Here is a 25,551-nt window from a genome sequence, read left to right as displayed (position 1 = left end):
GGATTGGAAGGTACAATTTGGGAAATCTGTCGATGTATATATTGGACGTATTGGATTTTAAAGGTGCGTGATGGATATAGATACGTATGTGTACCTGTATATAAGATTCTGTGGTGTAGTTAGCTCCTACTGGCCAGTGACAACTTAACCATGCCTACTTTCCTCTTGGCCTTATGTGGTCCTTGACATATGCTCCAAGAACTGAAGGAAGCCCTTATTCCAAGAAGGGGAAGGGAAAGGAGAAGGGGAAGGGGAAGGGGAAGGGGAAGGGGAAGGGGAAGGTGATTACATTCCTTCAGCTTAAGCTATGCAATGCTAAAAAAGGTTCATACAATACTTTCAATACTTCTGAAGCATGTTCTACAAGAGTAGGGCTGAAATTAGTCCCAAATAAGGCCTCTGAGACCAATTTGGAAGTGATCTTTCAAATAATCTTGCTTTAATGGTCAATATCATCATTTTTAAAAAGATGACAGCTGGAATCAAAGTAAGAGACAAAAACCCTAACACTTTGAACAGGCAGATGACATCAGTCCATTAGCTAACAGTAAGGAAGATTTAGAAGAGCTAATGCTGAAAGTAAAAAAATGGAAAGAAAAAATTTGAATTAATGTTAAAAATTGAGAAGACAAGGGTAGTATCAACCAGCATGCTTACTGAAGTTACAGTTAATAGCAAAGAAGCAAAAACAGTAAAAAATGTTGGTCTTTTTTTTTTTGACTAAAGAGATTAATCCTAGGGTGGAAGGTCATTCATGAAGGATAAGGATATTTCTATGACAACAAAGATCAGAATAGCAATGGTCTTCCCACTGATGTTCTATGGCTGTAAAAATGGGACTTGAGAAAGAGTAAAGGAAAGAAGACAGACATTTTTGCTCTATAGACATGGAGATAGTTATTAAGAGTACCAATGAATGCAGGAATAACTAATAAATCAATCCTGGACCAAATAAAAGCTGATGGCTCCACTGCAATAATGATCAGCAAGCACAGAAACTTGCCTTCTTTAGACATTGGTATGAACTTAGGATAGACTACAAAAAATGATAATATTTGACAATTTTGATGGAAGTAGAGGACAACTAATAAAATGGAGGCAGGGAATCAAAGAAATTATAGCATTGCCCATGAAAGAGCTATACAGAATCACCTGATAAAGATCACGAAGAGAAGCATTTGTTCTGCAGTCAAGCCCAACTTGATGTCATGTAACTAACTAATCACCATCGTAAATTGGACTCTGTGCAGAACAGGAATGACTTGTTCCAAACATCTAGCCCCAGCAAGCACCATTGTGCTTGCATTCTGAACTGCCTGACATTTCTGAACTGTCCCTGAAGGCATGTAAGTGCACTAAAAAATAATGGACTGTTTGTGGCACCAGAATGACAGTCCAATACATCCAAGTACTTTTTTTCTTGGTTTTTCCTCCAACTGAAGGAGTGGAGCTGTTCCCCCCTCTCCCCTCCATAGCTCTTGGGCCCCAAACTGTTGTTGTAGCTGTATTAACATGAAAACAGAGGGGCTTAAAAGCAACAGTTCTGCCCTAAATTTAACCTGACCAAGATTAATTTATGAACATATGACTAGAATATATCCACACAATTTGTGACTCACCAGATTCCTTTCCTTTCCTTTCCTTAGATGCCCTCTGTTTCTTTAGTTCTTATGGGCAGCATAAATAGTAGTCAGTTTCCATATAAAATACTCCAATGAGGAGCCAATTTGCAATCTATATCAACTATACATGCGATATGCTTGTTCTATTATTGCAAATTTTTAAATTTAAAATAAATAAATGCTTTGCATAATCATGCAGAGCATGATTAAATGCTGTTTAAAATGCAAGGCTGAAACAGCAGCTCTCACTATGCATTTCCTTGACAGTTGGCACAATGTGTTGAATTCATTAATGGCATATGCTTTAAATCATCCAACCTGTACAGGACAGTGAAATTAACAATTAGCCCTCACAAAAGAAGATCAGGTCAGGTCAATTCAAAAATCAAAACTCTCTGATCACTTCTATTATCTCTATGAAGCAATCTTGAATAAGCCAACTGGCAGATTGTGCCCTTTGCACCCAAGCAAAGGTCTCCTGCTTTTTGATTAATGGTTGCAGGGTCCACCTTCTGTGCTTTAACAAACTGCATTTAAGCAATAGTTGCTGGTTGATTGGAAAAGGGGGTGCAGGGGCAGGCAGATGAGTTATATTTTACAATCTAGAACCAATGGCATTTTTCCTTTCTGATAACAGATGCCAGAGGAGAAATGATAATTTCAACCACAATGTTTTATTTTCATTATTTAAACTTGTTATGGAACTTTGCAGAAGACCAAGACTAGACTCTTTGGTAGAGCAAGAGCTAGTTGGACTTTGAGAAGCATGCTGAGAGTCAAAAATGATTGAAACCAGGACCAAAACTAATTTTATTTATTATCCCACCTTTATTATTTTTATAAATAACTCAAGGTGGCAAACATACCTAATACTCCTTCTTCCTCCTACTTTCCCCACAACAGCAACCCTGTGAGATGAGTTGGGCTGAGAGAGAGGGACTGACCCAAGGTCACCCAGCCGGCTTTCATGTCTAAGGCAGGACTAGAACTCACAGTCTCCTAGTTTCTGGCCCAGCACCTTAACCACTAGACCAAACTGGCTCTTGAATTTTCATTTAATTTCACTTGAACGGGACTTTGGGAGAGGGGTGAATGCAGTCCCAAAGTTCAGGTTCTGCTCCCATGTTGTAAAGCTTGGATCTCAGAAACATCAGGCCAAACAACGACTAGTAGTTGTGACATCCACTTCCCAACAGCAGTCAAGGGTATGTTTCTATGGCCCCTTCAAGGACCATTCTGTGTACAGTGCTTTGAAGAAATTAACAAGATACAAAGAATGGTTTAGTCACTGGGGAAAGTTTATAATTTGGAATGGTTTTTAGAACCTTCACCACTATGATTAAGCAGAGCTAATTCTTAGCATCTTGCCTGAGAATCATAGCTGTTAATTGCCTTCATGAATATGGAACTAAACACTTGCCTAGAACAGAAAAGTCATATGCTCTTAAAGATTGCTAGATAAGGAGCAAAACTAAACAGGGTCCCATCAGTACCACTCTATTCTCAGAAGAAATAGGGAGGAATAGGCAAATATCAAGGGTGGTAGTCATGCTAACCTATTTGCACAAAAATACCCAGAGATTTTCAGCACAGTAATGACAAACAGATACTCTGTTATATCAAAGGTTCTATATTTCACATTATAGCTTCACACTGAACTTAGTTGACAATTCATGTTTTGCTGGTGTTTGTGAGAACAGATTCAGGCATTTTGCTTCTGATCCTCCCTATAGACATTGCTTTTTAAAAGTGTTCAAGCCAAGATGTTTCATGTACAAAGCTGTTGTAACAGGTAGGGGGTTCTTAATGAAACGCTCGAGGCATGATCCCTATTACTGCAAGCTCTATTTTCATTTTCTTGGTCCACAAACCATGTGGCTATTGAAAAAGAGGTCAAAGCCGCATATAGAGTTTCTTTGCTCAAGCAACAATTTTGTGACAAACAAAAGAGAGTAAATCTACTGATGCTGTAGAGTCTTACAATACAGGAATAGAAAGAATGAAAGTAAAATATTACCTTATCTTTTTGAAGGGAGACTGTTCATTAATTTACAATATTTTTTAAACCACTCCAATTATCCTAACTCCAGGCAAATTCTCACATAAATCATTGTGCCCTCTTCAAACCTGCTCCCTCTCTCCCTCTGGCTACAACAAGGCTTTTAAAGGACTGGCTCAGACACCTGGTGTCATTTTAGAAGTCCAACCACAGCAAGGGTGATGGAGCACCTTGTAGAACAAGGATTATAGGTGAACGTGCATGTGAATGGTATGAAAAAAAGTGTATGCACGGATTTGGTATGTTATGCATTTTGTTTGATTGATTTTGATTACTCCAATCTGGAATAATTCCTTTCTATAATTCTTTCCATATTTTGAAATGTTCTTGCTTTTTGTATCTGCCTTGAAAGTAAATTATTACACGTTAACCATTCATCCTTCCCTCAGCCAATTCTGACCTAATTCTGTGTATATTTTACTTAAATACATAGATATTTCCATCATACCTTTGTACTAAACTTTTCACTCTGCAGGCCCAATCATGATGCTACGCAGAGAAATAAATATATGGAGGCTTCATCTCCTCAGAAGAAACTGTAATTCCTTAAAATGTCCACTTTTAACAGGATTTGAAAATGGTTGTAGCTATGATTCTCAAACAATATAATCCAAAATATCAAGAAGAAAAAGGAGGAAAGAGAAACAAGATTCTGCTCCAGATCTAAACAATAGCACCATAGAAGAGAATATATGTAGCCCAACGGTAAACTGGGGAGTCCTTGGTGCTCTCTGAGCTTGGTTGTTTGCTTGCAGACGTTTCATTGCCTGACTAGGCAACATCATCAGTGTGAGTGAGTGTTCAGCCATCAATAGACACATAGAAATAAGCCACATTTATACACCATTCAATAGAGGCAATAAAAAGGCTAAGAAGGAAACAGAAAGACCAGAAACACCCTCTCCAGCAGCCAACACCCAGATAAGCAGGGATTAACACCAGGCAAACAATTAAGAAGAAAGCAATACCCTAATCAAGGAACTACAAAGGAGAAAACCACACCCCCACCAACACTGGCAGGGCAAGCTGCTGTATATAAACAAGGAACAAACCCCACCACCCACTCACACTGATGATATTACCTAGTTGGGTAATGAAACATCTGCAAGCAAACCACCAAGCTCAGAGAGCACCGAGGACTCCACAGTAGCACAATAGCTGAGGCCTTTTTCTGCGCATCCCCTTATTTCCATGCATTGAGGGATATACAGAAGGGATCTATAAAGATCACTTCCCATTTCCAATCCCAGAAAGGGTCCACTGAATCAAAGAGCGAAACTACTGAACACAAACCATGTTGCTTCAACCTTGTATCAGCACTTCATAGTAGGGAAGGTCAAGAAATAGAGACAGCAGAGATTCCAGGAATGTTCTTTATTGTTGTAGATATCATAACGGAATATTCTGTTACAGAATAGCCGAAAGAATGCCAGAGATTCTCTCTACCGCATCTTATACCAAAGAAAATCAAGACAGGGGTATTTTAAGTTTCTTTCTCACACTTTCCTTTTCTCAGGACTGAGTAACCTTTTCTGAAAGTCTCCCCTTAACGGTTCACTCATTCCTTCACCATTCCCTATGCCAGGTCTTTCACACCCTGCTACACAAAATTAACATAAATCTGACTATTACAATGGTTGAATATAGCCAACCTTATGACATTTAGGTCAGTTGTTGTTTGTTTAGTCGCTTCCAACTCTTTGTGACTTCATGGACCAGCCCACAGCAGAGCTTCCTGTCGGTCGTCAACACCCCCAGCTCCCCCAGGGATGAATCCATCACCTCTAGAAATTTAGGTCAGTAATTGGTCTAAAAATCCCTTTTTGCATCTACAGTTTTGGGTTTTTAAAAAACAAAAGCAATGATCTGATTTGATTTGATTAAGTATAGTAATCAACAAGAATGTTCTATTGCCATTATACCTTTCCTCCCCTTTTAAATCAGTTTATTCCTTTTTTTTTTTTGCTTTTACATAGTGTCTTTATTTGGGATTTAATTTTTTGGAGTTAAAAATTTATTTTTTTGTTGCTGTGTAGTCAGTATCATGAAGTTGTTATTTTGCTAAATTCATGTTTAACATCTCCCCTGTAGCTTCAGCAAATGCACTCCAGGGGTGAATCTACTCCATTGTGTTCTAAAAGGAAATTGAAAAACAATAATGTATTTTCCCCCACACATTGCTGTGAGCCCATTATTCCATGTGGAAATATATAGAAATAGATTGCAAAGAGAAGCTTTGTTTCACGTTAATTGTTCCTGGTATGGTTTCTTATGAAAAGAAAGTACAAAACAGTGATTCTTTATCTAAATTTTTGGAGAGCCTTTATATTTTTTAGAATATGGATTATAAACAATAGAAGAAAATCCATGCCTTGTGCTTAGTTCACTGGCCAGCCTAGGCTCAATGGGCAGTTGAAAGGTGCACATTTTCAGATTTCTTGGTCATGTTTAATGAACATAGGAGAAATTCAGCAGGAGTCAGTGCAGTTAACCACCCCCCAGCTATGGTGTAATGGCTCCCTCTACTCTTTTCCCTTCATATCTGATGCAAATTCCCCACATTAGCAAGGTATGTTCAATTTATGAACCATATACTAATTAGAATGAACTCCCACAGTGACTCTGAGAATATGCTGCTAACTAAAAGTTGCTCTCAACTCCATATTTCTAGCTAACTTCATATTAAAACCTTAGTTCAAATACTACATTAGGATAGGCAACTTGGAGGGGGGGAAGCACCAAAACAACCCAGGGTACAACCAAGTTACAGATGATATTCCATATTTTGTAAGGTATTTTTCCATATGATCAGGCTGTTATAACTGATAGAACTACCCTGATGCCATGTTTTGTGATCTTTTTCTGAAAATTTTCTTCTGAAATGGGTCAAAGTAATGGACATTTTTATTCAAGCTCCTCTCATGATTTTGAGGTTCAGCTCCTTCTATCTCTTTCTTGCTGAACATTTGTCCACGCATAACAATGAATCAAACTTATGGCCATGAGGAAGGGTTATGGATTCATGGCCATATCAAAAAGAGTTGCAGAGAAAGTTATAACCCATTTTTGATACTGTAACCATGTTTAAGAGGAAGAATTATATCTCCACTGCTTCCACTCGTCTAAAGTCTGGTTAGAGGCATTATCATCTAACGTATATTGGATAATTTTCAGCAATCTTGTAGTACCTTGTCAGAGCTGATTTTCTATGTGATGGGTTCCTGTAAGAGCCAAACTGAATAAATCAATCGATCTCACACATCACACAACCGAATTCTGTAAATCCATCATTGCAATAACACACTGCAAAGCAACATTACACATCTTTATTTGCACAGAGGTTTGAGAGGAAGTTATTATGAAACAGGATCTTTTAGAAATTACAGTAGTCAATTTCCAACCAAGGAAGGTTATAGATCAGTGGAGGATGTCTACTGGTTTTAATGACTGTCCTTTTATCTCTATTCTGCTGCTTAAATAATTCTGATTTTTAACCTACCTCTTTAAAAGAAAAATGGGACACATTTCTTTCAAATAAATAAACAGAACACATTCAGGTAGAAGCTCTTTGCAGAATAGAAGTTCTCCTACAGCTAAAGTAAAGGCCTATCATAAAACATCTGAATGTAAAAAGCAAGAACTTCTTTCAGGCCTTCATAGATAGTACTGATTGATAGGACATTTCTGAATGAACTCACTTCTACCCAACTCAAGAGAGATATGTAGTATTTTCTTTCATTCCATCCTAACATTGCTTATGGACAGTTTCACTTTTTAAACTTAGAATGTCCAAGGAATTTACGATTTATGGATCAAAATTGAAATCACCAGATCCATAAATCTCAAAGTACAGGTTGACCAAAATGCAGTCATCCCTTGAATTTTCTAGTTCTCCAAATTTAGTGACATGGTATTCAACCTACAGAGGGATGCAGTGGCGCTGCGGGTTAAACTGCTGAGCTTGCCGATCCGAAGGTCAGTGGTTCCAATCTGTGTGACGGGGTGAGCTCCCGTTGCTAGTCCCAGCTCCTGCCAACCTAGCAGTTTGAAAACATGCAAATGTAAGTAGATTAATAGGTACCGCTTCGGCAGGCAGGTAACAGCGTTCTGTTTAGTCATGCCGGCCACATGACCACGGAAGTGTCTACGGACAAACAGCTTTGAAATGGAGATGAGCACCACCCCCTAGAGTCGGACACAACTGGACTTAATGTCAAGGGAAACCTTTATCTTTACCTATTCAACCTACAAAGATATAAAGTTGCTTATTAAAATGGACACATGGGGACAATATACACTTAGAAATGCATATTTGGAGGGCACACATGTTTGAAAATATATATTTTCTGGAAGTATACTGTATATTCTTAAAATTTATTCATTTATTTACCACAAGCTTTGTGACTGTTTTCAGCAATGAAAATGTGGGCTATGCATTTGATAAATAATTGAATAAATATGTTTTAGTTAAAAAAAACAGTCTATCCTTATCAGATGTAAAATTGACATGAGGGTATCCCCAGAGGGCATCCAAAAATCAAGATGGCAGCTGCGACCACATGATCAAAGCTGGCCCTTTTTAATGTGCATTGCAACACTTGTAAAAAAAACAAAAGATCATGTATTTGTAACCATCATCTTTTTTTATACACACACACACACACCACAGATGACCCTGGATCAGACACATTTTTGTTCACACCCGAAGTACATATCTCTCCAGTTCTTATTCTCACTGCAGCTTCAGAGGAAACTACTTTGTGAAATTCCTTATGAGAACTGAAATTAAGCCCATTTAAAATGATGAATTTGTGGGGGTTTGTAAAGAGTAAAAATACAGAACCAAAAGGAACTGAAGCAACAAACAAATGGTTCAATTTGCTTGGGCTGGGAATCACCCGGGTTGATGCCAGGCGAATTGTGTATCATGCAATTGTATATTACCAAAGGGTCCATTTATTATCTTAAAATGTGCTTGTTGGAATGCCCCATTTTGCATCAATGTAAAGCTGTAATCATAAACATGGGATAATGCTTCTTGCAGTTTTCAGGAAGAGATCATTATTTTCCCTCTGAGCTGAGAAAGGTAACAATAACTTTATAGTGTCCTAGAAGAGCAATCTGATGAGCAGATTAGTTTTCAGAAATGTATTCATATAGAAGCTAAATTCCTCTTTTATTTATTTCAGCTGTCTCTTCCAGAGATTTTTTTTTAATCAATGAGTGCACTTCATGAACTAATAGCTCTGGCTTTGTGGAATACAACAGCCATTATGGGCAGGACTATAAATAATATTTCCCTGTAAGATCAAAGTGATACACTTAGCTGGGGTGATGGTTCTTCGTGTAAACAATCCATCTTTGACTAAAATCACCAAGTCCCTAATCTAAGAAAGCAATGGAATTAATGTAAGTTTACTTTATGCTTGAGACACCTTTCATTTTTTTTATAATTCATGTTTGATTTTTTAAAATGGTAGAGAGACTGATCCAAAGTTCTGTGGCTTGCTATCACCAACCACCCAATTGTAGAGTCTTAATCTCACTGTTATTGCAGGGCTTAGCATATCATCCCTTTCTCTTCAGTAAATCTTGTTAAAAAGATTCTGTGTGATTCATGCCTCAGAAAAGGATTAATTTCTGGGTTCATGGCATCAGAGCCTGATGTAGCCCTGAATGATATAAAGCTACCCAAATGTCTTCTCCAAAGAAGTCTGAAGCATTTTTCCCTGTTTACATTCTCTAATTCCTATCCTGAAGATCAACATCTGCCATATGTTTCATAATTCAGATGATCAACCTGAGAGAAAATTAAATGTTCTCTATGGAACTCTATACATTATATTTTCAGAACCTCTCTCTCTCCTTCTCTTACTAACTTGTCCAAATGTGCAGTACAATAAGATAAACTCACATTTAATATCTGGGTTTATTCATTCAATCAGCAAAGACCAAAGAATTGGCATATGTGGTTTTCCCTGTTATTTTCTAATATTATTTGATTACATGTAAAGCACGGAAGAAAATATGAGATCAGAAGGATTCTGGTCATATCACTGCTTCTGCAGAAGGCTTTCTCTGTATGTTTCTCCACATTTTCAGTCATGTGGACAGTTGTGCACACACTAACTTTTCTTGACCACATGTGATTCAAACTCCTTTCTCATGTTTTCCTTATTAGATATCCCAGTAATTTCACTCAAGAGGATCGTTGTCCTGTTCAGACTATGAGGCGGCTGGGCAGATTTAATATCAAAAAATACTCTTTATTAAATAACTATTTACAATAAATAAGCCCTTAGGATCAAGAGGTAGACTGGTTGCGATCAAGACCAACTGGGTAGCAATGACAAACCTGGCAAGGTTGCAGTAGGAGACTGTAGTAAAACAGCAGAGCAGGATTCACTGACAGAGGCTGGAAGGCTGGGAGAAGCTCGGGCACGTGGCACTACTGGAACTGGGGACGAATGTCCACAAACTGGAACACCACTCGAACTAGGCTGGCACTAGAAAGCTGGGTGAGGCCGAACTGGATCCACTGGAAACATCTTGGTTCCAATAACAGGACTGGACTGGACTTGGTGACTCAGGCTGGGCTGGATCCTCTGAACTGGAGACTTGGAGCAAGGCTGAGAACTCGAGGCAAGGCTAGACTCGGCTGGAGATACGGGACTGGACTGGGAGCTGGGCACACGACAAGGCTGGACTGGAGGTCCTGGACTAGGCGAAGGAATAGACACACTATTGGACTGGACCACGGGTTCTAGGCAAGGTTGCAAGCCTGCTTCATGACAAGACAGATGCAAAGTTCCTGAGCAGTGTCGGGCAACCAGAGCACGGCTAGACTGGGCTGGAAATTCAAGGCAAGGCTGGAGGTCGAAAGCACGACAAAGCTGTACTGGAGACTTAGGACAAGGCTGGGAGCTAGAAACGTGACAAGGCTGAGCTGGAAACTCAAAGCAAGGCTGAGGGCTTAAAGCACAACAAGACTGGGCTGGAGACTCTGGACACGGCTGGAAACTCAAAGCAAGGCTGGAAGCACATCTGGAACGCGCACAAGGTTGACAAGGAGGTCCGAAGCTAGACGCGAGACTGAGGCTGTGGGGTTCGGCAAGGAGAAAATCCTCAGTGGCAGCAGGTGCAGGATCCAAGTTCCCTCTGATAGGAAACACTGGAGGTGATTCCCTTCTGGTTAAGACACTGCTTCTGACGCGGGTAAGGACTCTTCTGCTGGAACTGCAAACTTGAAGGATCGGTTGTCTCCAGCAGCTTGCTGTTTGCGCATCTGCCTTTTATGCAGATCCTTTGCATGCCTGTTTCCTTCTGCAGCCAATCGGGCTGCCTTCTCCTTCTCACGCTTTTCAGCATGTCGTTTGCGCGTACTGATTGGAGGATTCGAATCCTCCTCCACTGACCAATCAGCATCTGTGACTTTTCCCGCACTGCTGACTCATCTCTGGGTTTTGCTTTCCTGGTTTCAGCCCAGTAAGTTATTGCTTCCTCCTCTGACTCAGAAAGAGTTTCGTTTTCTGACTCAGCAGCTGGCTGGAATCTCACAATCATTATTCAAGATCAATATTAAAAGCAAAGTAAATGCCTTGCCATTACTTAATGAATAAACTAGAATGAATAAACTTGTATTTAATCACTTAGCTCATTCCTTACAGCACTCTTCTACAGGTAGTCCTTGCTTAACAATGGAAACTGGGAGTGTAAACTCTGTCGCTAAGCGACACAGTTGTAAAGCATGATGTCATGTGACTCTGTTACTTAGTGGCAGCAGTTCTGGCAGTTCTGCTGCCATCATTAAGAAAATCCCACACGGTCATTAAGCACACCACCACATGGTCACTGTTTGCCACCTCCTGCCAGCTTCCCCATTGGCTTTACATGTTGGAAGCCAGCAATGAAGGTCACAAATGGCAATCACACGACTCTGGGGTGCTGCAACATCATCATTGCAAGGACTGGTCATACGTACCCCTCTTTCAGTACCATCATAACTTTGAGCAATTGCTGAATGAGTTGTCATTAAGTGAGGACTATCTGCATTGCCACATCCTTTTGGAAATTAGTAGTAGCAGCAGTAGTAGTAACAGCAGCAACAGCAGCTAGGGCTGAAAGACATATCTTCTCCTCGGTTAACTTTATGAAAATTGAATTCCTCTGGTATCTATATTGCTCAGAAGCAATATCACATCCTTCAAGGTCGATAACATTACAGATGAGAGCACAAACATGAAATAAGAGCACGGCATGACCATTGCTCAGATGAACAAAAATATGATTTTAAAATTTGGTAAATAAAGCTTAGACTTTCTTGATGGAAGTCCCCAACCTTCACCAAAAAGCAAACTAATGGGCTTTTTGTCTTTCAGCCTTGTGGGCCTTGTTCTGCTGCCAAAGTATAGGAGCTCATCTGGTGCATCAACTAGTCCCCTCCCCCTCCCCCTTCCCCCCACCCCCAATTCTTATTTTTGATCAACATCTTTTGGAATTGCTGGGCTTGATTTCTGGACTGCTGACTGCCTTATAGTTTGGCCCTCTGACTTTAAGTAGACTCTTGCTAAAAGATTTTGTGCTGCATAACTATGTATAAATTTGTGTCTTCCTAAGCCCTCAAGTCCTAGAATGGGAAAGATGGCGACAATCAGGGACTAGCTATTGGCAGTTGCTGAGTTTCCCAAAGGTCTGTTGCTTGCTACTTTTAAAAAAAGATACAGATATACAGTATGTGGACCATCAGCCTGGTTAAATTTATTAGGAATGCTAGCAAAGATGAAGCTGTGATGTAGAACCTCATTAGAGGCAAAAGGTGTGATCTATTGTTTTGTGCATTCCCATTGGTCATTGAAACAAAACAATGCAAGGTTGCTGATATGATCCATTTATCTAGAAATCAGCAAAGGTAGGATGGAAGTTCAATAGAGTTATGGCAGCCATATTAGTTAAGCCTTTAAGAATCATGGATTTTTGTGATATCCAGATATCATTAATGGTAGTTTATACATATTCAACATTAAAAATGGAGAATTACTTGCTCACGTGAGGGTTCTTTGCTTTCCAAGGACAGGACACACCATAGCATAGCAGATCTGTACACAATGCTTTATTGCAGCACACACCTTTCCCAACAGCAGCCTAATGCTCTGGGTCAACTCCACCCCTCTGGGCCTTGCAAGTTGATGTTACCATGTAAATATGTCTTTAATACTCAGTCCTTTAATATTCAGTCCAAACAAAAGTTTCAAAGTCTCAAAGTTGGCATGCAAACTTTTCGTCCTTCCAAAAGTTCTTGCACTAACTGTGATGAGGTGCTGCCTCAATGTGGCGGCTCCTTTTCTTGTTGCTGTCAAGCTCCAGGCCAAGCTCCAAGCTCTGCTCTTAAGCAGTGTTGCCTTTGAGCACTCCAGCTGAGCTCCCCAACTGAGCCTCAGGCAGGGATCCCACCAGGATATGCTGCTTATCATAGCTTGTGGTCCTGGCTCTTACCTGCCTGTAATAGCTATCAATCTCCAAATGTTGTCTCCCGCTTCCCCATCTGCTTGTTGTTTTCTTATCTCCTTTTCCCCTACACACCCACCCACACTTCGTCTTAGCATCTGCTTTTGTAAGCTAAGGGCCTGGGTGGGGTGAGGCTGCCTCTGGTCATCCAAACCTCCTTGAAAATGCCAGAGGGTGGCTCAGTTAGCCAGGCCTGTGGATGCTTGTAAGTGAGTGAGTGAGTGAATGTGTGAGCCCATCCCTCTGGTTTCTGAGGCTGTAAATTTTTCCAGCCCTTTGGAAAAAAGGAGGAGCTGGGCTGGCCCTTGGGGAAGTGGGGTGGGAAGTGTTTCTGCCTGGCTGCAGCTGCTTTTCCCAAGGGCAGAAAGCAATCCCAACTTCACTTCCTCCAGCTCACTGTCTGGTAATACTCCAATCGAACCAGTTTGCCGTGGAAATTAGGCTGAGAATGAGTAACATTGGTAAAGCCATGAATGGTAGTATTTGAATAATGATCACGTCGTGCTCTGCTCCTCTGATGTATTAACTCTCATGTATGACTCAACATAGAGACTCTCTCAGGAAGGATTTAAAGTGGATGAATTGAATCATCAAATTTTCATCCAAATGTAATCATTTAAAATAATAGATCTTGGCTATACATGAAAAGGTGAGAAAGCCTATCCTAACTGAAATAATGAATCATCAACCCATTCTTTGGAAGCACTTTTAAACTATAAGTATCATCCCAGTGTGGTGGCACAAGGGGGGTGGGGGTGGGGGAGAGAACCATATTCATTTCCACTATCAAGTTTAAATTGCAGTGGTGGAGTTTTCATAAATGAAGCCCAGAAAGATTAAAAAGTTGAGCTTAATTATGTCTTCTGAGTACTATTCAAATACTAATATTTACCTCTGAGTCTACAACAAAATTGCATGTTTTCCAAACTCACAGAAGGCATTTGCTGGAGTCAATATGCTGATTGCTTTGGGGGATGCATCTAATAATTATGCTACTGATTGGAAGTTTCTTCAATAATTTACAGGACGTAATGCTGGTAAATTACATTTTAAAATCAGCAAATCTGTTTGTTGGCTGGGTTAATGAGCAGGCTCTGAGCACATCTTCCATTAAGAAAATCCATTCATTCTGAATGCAGAGTTCTTAACTGTGCAAGCAGCTACTTGTAATGACAAATTATTTGGGCTCTAGGCAAAAAAAAAAGTTGTAATGAAGACTGCATCCCTTTCCTTTAAATTTCTTCTTGAATATGCAAAGTTATTTGATTTTTGATTAAGCTATCTTTCTGAAGGTAATTTTTGAGCACCTTTCCAGTCTCTCTATTTCTATGCTGCTTGAGAATTCAGTTTTATCAAAATCATTTCAGGCTCATTGAATATAATGCATAGCTGCTATTTGCCAATTTCCCTTCCTGGGGATGGTAACTCTTATGGTTTACTCACACATAGCAACAGTAAAGTACCCTTATTTTTAATTCAACAGGCATCTGTTTTATTATACATTATATTGCATTATTATTATCATTATCATTATCATTATTATCACAAGCTTAAATATTAGTACTGCTGAAAGTTATTTCACTACTGTTTCTTAGACTCTTTCTGGGAAAGATAGACAGAATAATGCCACTTGACTGTTGCTAATGATAAATCTGATTGCCTTGTGCAAAAAGGCATATTATACGATTGAGGTATTTCATGGTACAAAAATGTTGGATTAAGTCTACAAGGAAAAGTCTGCATGAATTATGGTCCTTCATTTATAGACATCCCATTACTATTGACTGATTAATTACATGCTAAAAGCCATCACAGCTGTTATGAGTGGAGTGAGTAAAGCTGAGAAAATATTGTCTGAGCAGAGCTAAATCCAAAGACGTGAAGGACCCTTATCTCTGTTGAAGGAATTGCCTTTTAATAGCATTTTCCTTTTTAAAAACAGTGGATCGTTTCAGCATTTTGGGTAGTTCTCTCCTATGATAGTAATCCCCCTCTCTATCCATTACAATTTCCACACATACAAAAATGGAATGTCAGAGAAGTAGATGCTCATTGGCCTCACTTCTAATTTTGCATAGAAAACTTAGAGGTTTTAAAAGGACAGAGTGAGCACTCAAGTTTTACACAATGACCAGCCTATGTAGATGGGTCAGAGACATTGCAGATCACCTATTACCAGTTATCAGAGGTACCTTGACAGTGAAGATAAAAGATATGACCAAATTCAGTTGCCTAATTCCCATGGAGTGTGAAGGATTGGTGGAATCACTGTGTCCATTTCGTTTCTAACTGAACATTTCCAGATGCTCACTTCCACCCCCCCTTCTTAGTTAGTATGTATCATAGTCTACTGTATGTACAATATTCTGAACAAGCCTGATCCAATGCAAATTTTTAAAAGCTCCAATTCCTTGTGTTTGTGACAAATGGTGATGAGGGCTCCAAAACAATCATTTCCTGAAACATCAAGCCATCCAGATGAGGGAATGAAAATTTTAATGCATCTTAAGTTAAAATGCTTTTTTTAAAAAGCAAGCAATGTCATATTGGAGTCCCTCCTTGTGGGGGAGATGGGCCATGATAAATTTGATAGATAAATAAATAAATAAAAATAAATAAATATTGGATTTAGAAATAGAATTGCATTCCATTGATTTAATTGATTGTATGCCATTCAGAACCAGAAGGAAGGAGGAGGATCCCATGAGGATATTGATTCCTGTAATCTGTGTTTTGATGTGTTGTGTTGGATTTTCTGGACATACCCTATAAGATAAATTATCTTTTATTTGATGGGTAACCTCATTCCTATATCCTTTTGATTAAGAATAATTACAGTATAAGTACCTCTTATTTGCTTCTTTTAGTACTATATTGGAGTCTGATGCCAAATCCTGAAGACACAGTTGGCCTTCCTGTGTTAAATTGTGCCATGAATTGATGCTTTGGATTTCCAACTGAGACAAATAATCCAAATGCTTTGGATTTCCAACTGAGACAAAGATCAATATATGTCTAGAGCCTGGGGGATTAAAAAAAAGGATGTGATCTAATAAATGTATACAAATCTGTATGTCTATAAACAGGATCTGAAAGAATTTTGGGATTTCATTTTTCTAAAAAAAATCCCTACAAAATCATGTGGAGATGAAAGAAACTGAGAATATTCAGTTCCAGCTGTTCCTTCTGTAAGTTTGCTTTAGATTTTAGTCTCAGTAATTGGGAAAAGAGTTAAAATGTTTGGGCATTTATGACAAGAGTATTTAGAGAAGTTACAAGAATCTATAAGTGTAGCTGAAAATAATAAAAAAGAGTCAGTGACATCTTTTTTCCCCAAGCACAGTTTTAATTTATGTTAGCTTTTTCCATCCAAATGGTGGATATTTATCATTTTGTATAAATGTGGGGAGCATTAGCTTTTGTTCAGTTGCTATTTCCCAATATTTCTGAGATAAAACAAGTATTAAAAAACAGCATCCATTTTAAACTTTCATTTTTTGTTGCATAATAAACAGTATAATGTTTGGTATGTTGCCTTTTCCTTATCACATACTTTTATATGGGCATAACTGTGCAAGTTATTTAAATGTCTGTCTTATAGTGCTTGTTCTCATTCAGAACAAATTGGGCTTTTTGACTAAGACATTTTTGCTGGCATTTGGGATAAATGGGAAAGATAATTATTTTTCCCATTTCATCTAGACCAGTGTTTCCTAGCCTTGGCCACTTTAAGGTGTGTGGACTTCAACTCTCAGAATTGCCCAGCCAGCATCTTAAAGTTCTCAAGATTGGAAACACTGATCCAAACCACTAGATGGCAGCAAAGAGATACAGAAAACTGCCATCTCATGGTTGACCAGACTTTTGCACCCAAAATCTGATACCTGTAATATAAGGCTACTTTTAGCACTCCCCCAAGGGAGCATCTTCACTTCAAACAGCTTCTGTGCAGAAGGGCTGGGCACCGGAATAGGTCTGCTCCCTCAGATAGCCTCTAATTAGTAATGTTGGGATAGGAGTCCCCTCTGAGAAGTTTGCCTGGAAGGCAGGGGTGGCAGAGAACATTACTTATGCCCCTGTTGGGTTATGTGTATACAAAATGCAGTTTCTTGTGGGGTGGGGTAGGGTGGAATATTAAAATAGGTAATTTCTTTCCAAATGTGAACACTGCTATACAGCTCCTATGAAGTTTCTATTTTAAGACAAGCCAGCACTTGTATTCCAGCATTTGGAATTCCTTCTGGAATATTCAGGAAGCAAACACAGAGACTTAGGCCTCTATTTTAAAATTTGCATCCTTCCCTAGCCATTTTCCATTATTATTATTATTATTTTATTCCACCACATACATACACAAACGCCCACATACACGCACATGTATATACAGTACACTTACTATATATATTTTTATGTCAGCATGTATGTAATGCTCCTTCCTCCTATTTTCCTCACAACAACAACCCTGTGAGGCAATCCAAGACTGCCCGTAATGTTGTAACATTTAATATATGTTATTTTAATCATCCAGATGCACAGTTAAAAGGTGAAAGGCCCAACTGCATAAAGATTTGCAGCACAAAGCATCTACAGATACAGGGTCATCCAAGGAAGTTCTGTTTGGGTTCCGTCCCCCGTGTCGTTTCAGCTGGCCCAAAAGTGTCCGTAGAAGAAGCGCTCCCTGCCGGCAAGAAACACAGCAGGTAAAGTTGCTGTGAAGGTTTTGTGGACTGGCTCACAGATGGTTCTTCAAATTCTGCACGTCGTATTAGGCAATAACAGGATGGAGCTTAATGACACATTTGTTCCTGCTACGAAACAAGCAAACACCCGTTTCTATGGCATTCAGAAGTTCTACCCCTGAGTAAACAGGCAGAAGGCCAGGCCAAAAGTAAACTCCAGTGATGGCTCTTGTAAGAGGATAGGCAACTGCTTCAGCCCCCAGACTTTCCTCACAGGTTGCCACCAAACTATAACCTTTAATGTGACCAAAGTGAAACATCATTAAACACATGAGGAGTACTCTTATTCACAGTCTTTAATTAATTGAATTGGTTTAATTAAATGTAAACTAAATCAACTTCATGTTTTCTTTTTCTCATGCCCTCACACTCCTTGGTGTAGCTCTATCTACACTTGGGGTGAGATGCTTGGCCTCAACACCTGGCCTATCTCTGGTGCGCAGTGAAGTAGATATTTTTCCCCCAAGAGCATTTGTGAAATCGCTACAGTGGTTGGAAGAGCTCCAGCAGATATAATGAAAACTGGGCTCAAGAAAAGCCAACCTGTTCGCTATCTCTTTCTCTGTACCCGTGCCTTGCTCCCAGGGCATGGCAAGCAGCCACAGGGGCTATATGTTAGGCCTCTGAAATAACAAATAGATTCACTTCAACAGTGTGACGTGGGCCTATAAGGTGTCCTAATTGGCTTCGCTGAAGTGAAGATGCTCTCTGATTTCCCAAGACAAATTCATTTGGGTGGATTCAAAATACCTTGGCTCAGACGATGGGAGAGGGCTGAGAGGAGCCTGGAAGTGCTTCCAGGCTAGGCATCTCCAAGATTGCCCATAGCACTCCCCAAAGCCATTCATTCTGGACGAGCCTCAGCGTATACGAAGGGCCTTCTAGGCTGGATGCCTTCAGAGCGTACGTTAGGCAATCCCACAGCATTTGCTAATGCCACCCAGCCTGGAAGTGCTTTGGTCAGCTTTTCCTCTCCTCCAGAGAAGATGTTCTCTGGCAGAATTTATCTAAGATGACTCCTCTCACCCTTTTGGTGAGCTTTAAGGAGAAGGCTGTGACAGGATGGGAGCCCGGGGACCGTCCTGACAACTGGCAGCCACCAGGCCACCTCGGCCGGGCGCCAACAGGAAAGCGCTTATCAGCAGCCCATAGACAGAAATCACCGGCGGGAGAAGGCTGAGGCGCGAACGCAGCTGGACAGGCTCTGTAGATTAGCCGATAGGCAAACACGGCACTTCAGCACCCTGGACAGATGAAAGCGAACGGCCACGCTGGCAGTGAATTCTCACGGAGGAGCGCGAGACAGGGAAATAAACCAAGGCGCCAGGGGCTTCTGGACGGGAGGGGGACAAAGGAACTTTTATTGTTACTCATGTGTCACTAAGTTACTCGAATCTTTGACGTGTTTCGGATGCTGGCCCAATAAAGACTCTTTCACACCTGCATTGTGCCAAGAGTGCTGCTTCGTTGGGTTCAGGCTGGAACCACGACAGGCTGAGAGGACCTCTAAAGTAGGCTAGAGTGGAAGAGCATAGTCACTTCACTGACCAAGAGGATCACATTGTTTCACATAGTAAGTGAATGGGGGAGGTTTATTAAAGTGAAACGCTCATTTAAAATTTTGTTCCACTCTGCTATCAAGTTATTAAGAAACTCCAGCAGGAAAAGCTGTTGTCTTCAAGTTCTCCTTATCACCTTCTCAAAAGACAACTAGTTGGCCACTGTGCAAAAATCAGGACTCAGGATAACTTTTTAGACTATCTAGCAGGACACTTCATATACAATCCTGCGGACAACATCTAAGATGTGTCACGTTCAGTTTTTATTTGGTCACTCTTCTATTACAATGCTGCTATATTTATGACTTTGCAGGACTGTCAGCTGACAATTAAACAGTCCTCTTATATGCTAGTCACTAGGTAAACAAATGTTTCAGATCCCTAGGGGAAACACTGGGCATGAGCAGAAGCTGGTTTGCAGACCATTCTTAGGGAATTTCCCCACAAATGTTACACAGGCTTTTAAAATTTGGTAACGTGAGTCCCTGCATTATGAGAGAAATGCATTATGGGTTTTGCTTTTTCACAAGTCTATATTATTTGAAAGGAAATTTCCAAAATCCAGAATTAAAAGCACTATAATCTCACTATGTAAAACCATAACATGAGCAGGGCCACTGAGGTTTATTTGATAAAAATTAAACATCTGAAGCTAAACTACTTAAGCTAAACTATTGAAACACTCTTTATTTTGTCTTACAAAGTCAAGCCTATAAACACTTCTATAATAGTGAGTTCAATAGCACTTATTCCACATTTCAGATCTCAGCAGTTACAGCTCTAGTGTGCTCATTGTTTCTCAGGGAATCACAAAATATCTACAAAGATATGATCTTCAGGGGCAATGGTGGATAAACTCCTATCTACTTGATTTATAATCTCTGTGGTTTTATAGCATACATTTTTAGAAAGCAACTAATCCCTCTAGAACTCAACAGAATGAGGATGCACGGGTGCTATTTGGCCTATTGTGCTAGCATTTTAGTAGATGTGTGTTAAAATTGGTGGCTTCCCAATTCAAGAATTTTCCAAAATAGCCCAGGTTGATTTTAAAGCACACATTGGGCTTAATTGGTGCCTAAATCCCATATTTTATTTCTGTAGGTATCACAAATTTTGTGTCTGCAAAAAAGAAACAAGTAATGTTAAAAGTATAAGTGACAAGCTATAGACTTGTGATGTTTAGCACATTTTAATGTTCTGCTTACTTAGCACCAGTATTGTGTGATGGTATGTGGGAATGACCTTGGAAGACAGGACAAAGACATGCAGCCTAGGCATCAGTCTGATAAGAGGCAGCTCAGTCTGCAGGGTGGAGAAAAGCATGGAAAGCATTTCAGAGGGAACCCTCCCTAGTTTTCTGGAAACTAAAAAGAGACGAGGGGAGAAATACTTTCAGTCTTGCAAGATTCTATTTAATGTAAATTTACAGTAAGATAGTGCTGATGTTCCTGGTTGTGCTTCTTGTCTGGATTACCTTGAAAGGCTAACACATTTGCTTTGGGCTTCCTTCACTTTCTCAGCTTGAATTTCTATTTTATGCTAATGGACTATTACATTTTTGTGCTGGTTCTGGCCGTACAAATAGGAATTCATTTCAGCTCTCTGAATATGGACTCAAAGCTGATCAGTCCAGTACACATGCTTGGGCCAAATGTGGCTTGGAAATTCTGCTTGATTGAGGCATATTGAGGTCTCAATCAGTAAATTTGGGGGGCAGCACCTTGTTCAACTGGCACTCATTCACAATAAGTGAATGGGTGCCAGTTAAACAAGGTGCTGCCCCCCAAATTTACCGTATTTAATACTGGTTAGTCTTGAAGTAGCTTAGGTGAATTTTGTACTATCTTCTCTTGCATCTATGTCACTCACTTCCAATGGCTTGTCTAAATTCCTGTTCTTAGATGGTCTTAATAGTTCCCCTATCCTGAAGGACCTAAAGAAAGAGAGTGAAAATTCTACCCTAAATATGGCAGTCTCAAGTGCAAACCTGGCTGGTAGTGTGCAAACATTCATAGAGGCTCCTGAACAGTTTATCAGTAATGGGTGTGTCCTTTTTGGGCACAGCTATAATATAAATTAAGACAGTAATTAAAATGCTGATAATACATTCACCTCAATGAATGCAACCTTCCTGATAGGGTCATTTTTTAAATAAATGAGGGGTCCTTTTCCAGAATGATAGGATGTGGGCTATATATTTAAGCAGCATAATGATAATATGAGTTCATCCTTTTTGTATGATGGAATTTCATTATTTTAATCAAGGTGTGTGAAATCAATTTTCTTGATGAGATACTTAGAAAATGGATGGGTTTGATATTAGGCTTGATTAAAAGTAGTCAACTTGGTTTTGATTTTGGCTTTTGAAAAATGGAAGACTGTTTTTATATGACAGAAGGACAAGATTATTGTAGGGACAGTGGTATCATGACAAGAGGTACATGCCACACATAAAAAGGTATAATTTCTAATCATTATTGTAAAAAAATGGGAAAACAGGTGCTGGACAGGCATATCGAGATCAAACGAGACTGCTGAAGTCAAATAAAGGAAGAATTGGGGCCTATGCTGCAGCCCAGAAATACTTTGTGGGTGCAGTTCATTCAATTCACACATAAGCATGCCATGCTCAGTGATTTTCTCTCCTCTTTAGTGGAGAGGGCAGAATCAAATGGAACTGCTCTTACTTGGCTGACCATATTTCCTTGAGACAAAAACGGGACATTGGAATGGCAAAACAGGACGGGGTTAAACTTATGTAATATTATGTAATATTCCGTATTCATGAAAAAGATGATAAAAAAGGTTTTAAAGAGTTTTTAAGATCCATTTGCTGGTCCTTGCTGGGAAGGTGCAGGAGGGGGAGGTGCGGCAGTGGTTGGGTCCGGAGAGGCTGGTGCAGGGGCAGCATTGGGCGGAGAGGTTGCAGGAGGGCTGAGGGCGGTGGAGAGCTGGGGCAGAAGAACAGGAACAGAGGAGTCTAGTGAGGGGTTGTCCCCAACAGCCTGTTCCTCTCTGGCGCACCCTTTTATTTTATTTTCTTCCTGCCATTTTGGCCTGAGAGCCAATCGGCTTCTTTTCTGCTGGGCGTGCTTTTCCGACCGTCTTCCACGGCACTGATTGGCGGCAGTGACTCTTCCCCTTGCTCACTGCCAATCAGCTGTTCCTGTGGTTCTGCTCTAGGTTTCCTGCCGGATTGAGAACTACTGCCAATGGGTAAGTCAGCCTCCTTCTCAATTTCAATTTCAATTTTTTCCTGCTTTTCCCAATAACAGCTCCAACATTTTTTTAAAAAGGGGATAAAAATGACATTTATATTAAAACAACGGAACACTCAGGAAATGTTAAAAAAAAGGGGACTGTCCCATTCAAAATAGTATGTATGGTCAGCCTAGCTCTCACTGATTATTATTATTATTATTATTATTATTATTATTACTATTATTTTATCCAACTGTTTGTGAGGTTCTACCCCATAGTGTGCTGTGCTTTGACGAATAATGTATTTTAGCAATTTTTTATCAGACAGATAATCTTATATCCAGAGTTCTTGCTTTATCTGAGAAATCTATCTCTGTTTTATTGCACTAATTGTTTACTAGATGCTGTTGCTTTATATCATCAGTTTTGATGTTACTGTCTGAGTGATGCACAAGCACTGAAAGGGAGGAATATAAATCCCTATATTAATTGTCATGGACCTGAAAGAGAGTATAATGCCATTTGGCTTTCTACCTAAGGCTGTTGACTAGTATTAACTGGAGGGGAGTGGAAAATTAAACCTGTGATCGAGGGGGAACACCTGCACTTACAAGAAGAAGAAATCTCTAAAGGGAAAGACAGAGTCCAAAAGACAGATTATATAGCACTGAACACATCAGAGAAGAAAACTGTAAAGAAAGTTTAATAGTCAAGTGAATGGAGAAAGAAGATCTTAATAGATCTCAAACACTGTCCATGACAAGGGTGGAAATGCTAAGATTCTTCATCTGGGTTGAGTTCCTGACAGTTATAGTTCAGAACTACTTGGATATTCCTTTCTCCTACTTTATGATGAACTGGGAGTTTTTTAAAATCTAAGACCAACTCCCAGAAGTAATTCTAAACCTTGTCCTTTGACATACAAGCACACTCAGAATGCTGCAGGTTTTCAGGGTATGGCTCCCCAATCATAAATCAAAAGTATAGACAGAAGCTTTTTCATTCTGTTCATACACACCTGCGGAGGACAAAACTGCCACCTGATGAGAGCCACTACCAATGAATCTTCAGGCCAGCCATCAGGAATATACTGTAAGAGACAAGGCTACTTCCCCCTCTATTGGTTTCTTTTTTAAGATGCATACCTATGAAACTCTGTCCATAGAACCACAAGAAACCATCAGACCCCACTTCTAACTCCACTCAAGGCTGGAGGGTTTGATGAAAGAGTTGGCAGCTGTACTGGAGAAACATCTGCAGAAATTAAAATATTTAAAATATTACGTATTGTGAATAAGGTATGAGAATGAGCTAAATGAGCAATCAAACCAGGCAAGGAGCTGTTAAAATATTGATCTGAATGACCTAGCGAATTTCGTTTATTTTCAGTGGAGCCAAACAAGCTTGCGGCAGTTGAAGAACAAAGGTAAATGTATGAGGATTGTGGTGAGAAGGGAAAGCTGAAAGCTACTAGAAAGAAGACTGTTACTCAATATAAAGTACATACATCATATTTTATGCATACAATAAAAATGTTTCCCTTCTCTTTTAGCACAGTACTCCTACTACAATTTCACATCCAAGAACTTCCACCCACTATAAGAGTGACTTCTTTTGTAATTGCAGAACTAAGCTAGTGGTGTTAAACCTGTCTGTGACTGAGGATGCTTGTTTTATAAAAACCTGGGATATCTTATTTGTTTTAGAAAAACTTGTTAATTAAATCTATCAGCTTACTGGACAGAATGAGGTGTAGAAAAACAGGACAGATAATATTTAAGAAGCAAACATTAGCTGGATTTTTTTTTTTTTTTTTGGCCTTCAAATCAGTTTTTGACTCCTGGTGACTGCCTGGACTAGTCCCTGCAGTTTTCTTGGCAAGGTTCTTCAGAAGTGGTTTGCCATTGCCTCCTTCCTGGGGCTGAGAGAGAGAGACTGGCCCAAAGTCACCCAGGTGGCTTTGTGCCCAAGGTGAGTCTAGAACTCATGGTCTCTGTCCTAGTGCCTTAACCACTACACCAAAGTGGCCCTTTTAAGCTGTACAACTGGAAAAATCTAATGATAGTTTTTCGTCAAAATCAGCAATATGGTAGCAGGTTAGATGTGAGACAACAAAATGGAGTTTGCTGAATATATTTATCTATGCTAAGTGGAAGTGCTATGAGGCCTTCCAACTGCTTCCTAGTAAGTGTGTTAATTAGGTGAGATGGGCAGCTATACAAATTAAATAAACAAATGCACAAATAAATAAATTGACTTGATATAGCTGTTTTGGATAGATCGCTGAACTGAGGGGGAAGTCTCTGAAATAGATGAAATGCGAATACGCCTGAAGCTTCCCATTACCATTCAATGCAGGTAATGCTGACATAGACAAACCAATGCTCTGACCTGGAACAAGGGACTTCCTGTCTTTTCCTAGGGCTGATGGCTGCAGAAATAATAGTTGCTTGCTTGCCCTTAACTGGAAAGAAGAGAGCTTTCACATCAAAAGTGGTGATGGTAGCTACTGATTTCATGGGCAGTAAAAGAGTCAACGGGAAAGAATTAAAAACCACTACCCCATACCTGCTGTCCTGATCTCTCCACCCTCCACAGATTTTCTAACCCACAGTTATCTACATCTGTTTTGTATTTGCTTAATATAAAGCAACAACAAGACAAACTGCAGGTCAAAACTGATTCACCCTTTCCCCAAAGTCTCAAGAGTAACTCTACTTCTCTGAATATCAGTATCATGCATAATTTCTGATTGATGTTCTATGAACAGTTCTATAACTCAATTACAGTCTGCACTGTAAATACATATTGTATATATTATTTAATGCCACAGAACAAGCCGGAAAGAGCTCCTAATAAATTTA

This window comes from Candoia aspera, chromosome 1 (genome assembly GCF_035149785.1).
Source record: "Candoia aspera isolate rCanAsp1 chromosome 1, rCanAsp1.hap2, whole genome shotgun sequence".
Lineage (NCBI taxonomy): Eukaryota > Metazoa > Chordata > Lepidosauria > Squamata > Boidae > Candoia > Candoia aspera.
Note: the sequence above shows the minus strand (reverse complement) of the source record.